Source organism: Chiloscyllium punctatum, chromosome 52 (genome assembly GCF_047496795.1).
Source record: "Chiloscyllium punctatum isolate Juve2018m chromosome 52, sChiPun1.3, whole genome shotgun sequence".
NCBI lineage: Eukaryota > Metazoa > Chordata > Chondrichthyes > Orectolobiformes > Hemiscylliidae > Chiloscyllium > Chiloscyllium punctatum.
The window spans coordinates 21,451,513-21,456,347 of NC_092790.1; the positions used below are offsets into that span (position 1 = coordinate 21,451,513).

General features: G+C 37.2%; 1 long non-coding RNA gene across 1 annotated transcript in view; it reads right to left on the reverse strand.

Moving 5' to 3' along the window:
- LOC140470572 (uncharacterized) overlaps window positions 1–4,391 on the reverse strand; it is a 10,142-nt gene extending 5,751 nt beyond the window's left edge. Inside the window, exons 1-2 of the long non-coding RNA XR_011956534.1 lie at window positions 4,292–4,391; window positions 1,862–1,961 (exon numbers count right to left, since the gene is read on the reverse strand). This is a non-coding gene — a long non-coding RNA (uncharacterized lncRNA). The remainder of the gene's footprint in view (window positions 1–1,861; window positions 1,962–4,291) is intronic.
- Window positions 4,392–4,835: the final 444 nt, after the last annotated feature.

The following is a 4,835-nucleotide window of genomic DNA, read 5'->3' on the forward strand; positions in this document are numbered from 1 at the left end:
ACGAGAGTGCACATTCACCGAAGGGGACAAACCTCAAGATTGCCCTCCAAAATGACCGCTGAGTGGTCTACTCATATTCGTTCATCTGTTACTAACATTATTTCATCGAATGTGAGCCTTGACGGCGGGTGCAGCATTTGCTACACAATCCAAGTTGCTCTTGAACTGTGTAGGAGCTGGAGGTTTTCAATTGGATATAATTATTCAGACTTAAACACAATGTCGTGGACACGTAGGGCAGGCTGGTTGAAACAAGCAGTTGCTTTTAATATTATTAATGCTCCAGTTACCTTTTTCAGAACAATCCTTATTAATGCTTTATTTTGAAAACTAAATTCCATAGTTTTAATAGTGCGTTGTTAAAAAAATAACACCAGAAAGAGATATCGCATTCCTCCAGCGTGATTAAAAAGACACTTCCACCTGCCCTAATTCGTTGCCTTTAAAAAATGTTTACGTTGGAATGTCAACTGAGAAAGAATTTATCATCTTCTGGCCAAAAAGGAAGTCAAAAATTTCGGAAAAAAAATGTAGTTATGCATCGTTTTTCAGCAGTGTTTATCAGAGACAAAAACGGTCGCTGTGAATTTGGTCCATTTTCCCAATTACCAATTGTGAACAAATATAATTCTGCGTTCTATTTCAGCAATATTTTTCCAAGAGAAAATTGCTCACTGTGCATTTAACCCATCTTGCCACAGTCGTAATGGGTCTTCTGTTCTTTGTGAAAGGCAGCTTCTCCTTTTGCTTGAGATCAGCAAAATGAAAAAAGAATGGGCGTTGACTATTGGATAAGGAGAATGCAACTCAATAAAAGAGAAAAACAAGTCAAATGTGACACAGTAGAGGCAACCCCAACAGAAAAAAACCACCTTAACCTCACTGCGAATTGTTAATTTCACCTTCGTGTTCAACCTCAGTAACGTACAAGTGTACTCATTCCAGTCACATGCATTACATTATTGAAAAAATAGGCCGGATCATTTCTGGCATGTGATCACTTCACAGATCACATGATCATATGTTTTAAAAGCAGATTCTATTTTCACTGTTCCTTTTTCTACCTAGACATTTCTGAGTTTTACTTGCTACCTCATTAATAAGCAGAGAGACTAGTCCATCATTTGCTCTGTCAGATACGTAATAGTAGAAGTTCCAAAATATTTATTGACCACATTATCTAATCAAAAAACTGAACTGCTTCAAGTCAAAAATTAAAGATCCAAATACCAACAGCGCAACTTTCAAATCAAAGCATTACCTCTCGATACCTGAAATCCAAGAATCGTAAATGATGCATAAAATAAACTCAATCAGAAAAGGATCTGATCTGATTCTTCCTGTGCCATCATTCTTTCCTCTGCCAGACATGATAGCGTCAACTTGCACTGGAACTTGCTTGTTCGTCATCAGAATGACACTTTAATTCTTTGAGCTCTAACTGTTTCGGTTTATATGGTGTGAAAGGTCGTCAAAGTTAGACAAGACCGTGCAGTTGAAATTGTAATCAGACTAGTCATAATTCTGTTAACTTCCAGGGTGTTTGCAAATGACCGAATAGGTTATTCCAGGCTTTATGCTCGAATATAAGTTGTATGGACTGAAATCGTTCAGCTCTCTGATGGCAGTCTCCCTCACTCACTGTTGTTTAAGGACAATTCACTACAATTTTTGCCACGCATATATCTACAAAATATGGAAACTTTACGGAAGTAAGTGCCACAGGCCAATAAAAGGCGAAATAATTGCGAGCTTTTTCCCTATCATATAGACCCTGTGCCCTGTTCGAGTTTACCAATTTAAAATTCTTCCAGACGGACAACACGTTCGCATAGTTATAATACTTTTTTTGGAAACTCACCGAAAATTAATCTCACGACAGTGATGTCGATGTTCTTGTGCGAGTTGCCTGCAGTGAGGAAGAGCTGTTCGGAATGATGATCACTTCAATGACTCTACTGCTGCAACGGAAATCAAAACAGGAAGAGATTAATGACATTGTAAATGAAGGCTGGGAGGATGTAATTTTCACTCCATAAGTAGATTAGCTATTCTTATTTTTTTGCAATGTGGACTGAAATATCAGGAGTTTACGGTTGGTGGTTGTATCCAATAATGATAATGTATAAGTATTAAGGACTGAGCCCAGAATGTTAGAATAGGCCTTCATCAAACTTGAGAACACAGAAGACTTGCTTTCCTTTTGTTTCCTGAGCCCACAAAATAACAACGTTCCTTTCACAATTGCGTGGTTGTTGCTGCAAAAGTCAACATAAAGAACACTCACGAGAGTCAGAGAATTGTATCTCATTTTCTCTTTTGCTACCAGAGGGAAGAACCTCAGTCTTCCCAAAACATTAGCTGAATATCACCATATTTTTCCAATGTTAAATCAAGCATTTTATACAGCTATTTTGTCTTCCGCTAACTTGTGTTTCTATTTAAGCTGCTAACCTCAGGAAAAGTAGATATGCGTTACTGAAGGGAACTTCATCCATGAAAACTGAAGAAAAGATAGTGAGGGTTTCATTCAAACAGTCACAGTCTTACAAATGGCCAAAACAAAACTTAGTAATTCTTCCTGTTCCCTCCTCGTTTCTCTTTTTCCAGCCCTCCAGTCATGGTGAATATTAGATGTAATGCTAGCAAACCCTTTTATTTTTAAGTCAACATTTCGTGGCACCTCGTGCGATGTGAGTTGAGCTTACATGTGCTATAAAAATCTTTTCTAGATTTCTTCTCGACAATTTAAAAAGAAAACCTCACATCCACTCCCAAGCATGCTATCCCATTTGTAAATTCGTGGAGCTGTGATCAAACTAACTGTGTGATGGTATTTTCAGCACTTCTTTGATAATCAGACCAGCCTTTTACAGACGATTGGCATCAAGTTAACTGTCCTGCAATTAAATGCTTCTGCATCTGTGCACTGCCGTCGGGGTATCATTTGGGGTATAGGATCGGGGTGGGGATGGAATGATGTGTTAGAAAACCATTCACTCTCGAGTAGGGCATCCGATATCTCAGTAGACACTTTTTTCAGTCTCTCGGGCTCAACATTCAAGCTTTTCGAATTATGATTTTCTGGGACAAGGTTTTCCTGCTGAAATTGTCAATCTTTTGCTTCATTTTTAAAATGGCTACTCCTTATGTTTAATGTGTATTTTATCTCTTCTCCTTTCAAGCCAAATTCATTGTTTTTATCTGGTTAACTACTAAAACGTTCCTTACAAGTTGACACGTTTCTATTCTAATGATTAAGATTTACTCTTCTTCTTCTTCTTTAATAACTGCCAAAGTTCTGGGTTTTAAAAAATTATTTTACTTGAGAGCATAACCCACTAAAATTCTGGTCAGCATTTCTTGGTTTCTAATACACTTCCACACTTCAGTTTGCGACAACTCATTGCAAATTTATGCACATTTACAAAAGAATAATCGAGGACAAATTCAATTATTCTCTCATCTGCCTGGTAGTTTGTGCTTTGGCTGCAATGTCACTGGCTTGGTTAAGTAAACGATTTGACAATGCTTTGTCAAAATAGGTAGGATTCCCATTGCGGCAGAGTGTAATGTTGAATTCAACAGAATCCATTCTTTTTTCTAAAGAAAAGGGCAATGAATTATAGTCAAGCATATCATTATTTCTGATTCTTAGAAAAAGAATGCACGTTATCTAAAAATACAAGAACTTATCCAAGGTGGCACTGAAGCATGGCTAACCTTTGCAAGCTGTCCAATGCACGTTCTGCCTGTGCTGGACACAAAACAAAACGCTTCAGTGTGCCTAGATACATGTGCAATAATAAGTCAAATCAAACAATTTTTAAAAATCGCTATCGCTCCTTTTTTCAAGGAAATCTGCACTCCTGAATTATTATGGTCTGCGTGAGACTGTCGACCAGATGACATTTAACTGCCCATTACAATGGTCCAGAAGGTCAGAACCATAGATTTCATACAAACACAAAAAAAACCAGAAGTACTAAAGTATTTAACCAAACATGACCACTCAGATTCCAGCTCATATTAAGTAACAACAGCTCATACTATCGATACACTAATGAGAAAGATATTGCAAAACATTCAATTTCAATCGCTTTGTATTGTCTCCAAATAATCAAGAAGATTGCATGAATTGCCTAATTTCTATCAATGTTTTTCCATCTTTATACTTCTATTTTAACAACATTATGTAACGAATAAGCTACCAGTTAATTAAAACATTAATATTCAGAAAAAAAATGTAACCACTTCTGATTATACACAAATCAGCGATTTTAACAAGTACCTTCAGGCGATTCAAAATGTTTCTGCGGTGGCTTCTATTCTCTTACATCTCAGGTCTGTAGCTGAGGACAAACAGAGAATGGATCATATATGGATAGCTGTGTGTGAGAGAGAAAGAGAGAGAGTGAGAGAGAGAGAGAGAGAAGCTGCACTAAAAAGGCAGATACATTTTGCGAATAATATTTTGCATCGTCTTATTTGCATGGGAAAGAAGGATAAATTGTGTGGCAATACATTCCAAGAAATTGTCAATGTCGTTCATCATTTGAGAATTTACAAATTGGTTTTAAATGTAGGTTATTTTTAGTTCCCCTCTCGGTTTACTGTGATTCATCATATAAATGTAAATGTTGGTGCACGAACAGAAAGTTCAAAGGATGATTGAGACCATGTCTGTGCTGGGAAAGGTATCAGAGTAGGAATCACGTCACTGGATATGTGCGGTAAGCTAGGAAATGTGTTACCCACAAACACATGCTTTGTATGCATAGCTGCTAGAAGGAAATCCAGATTGAAGTAAATTCAAGTAAATGTCCGGTATGGAA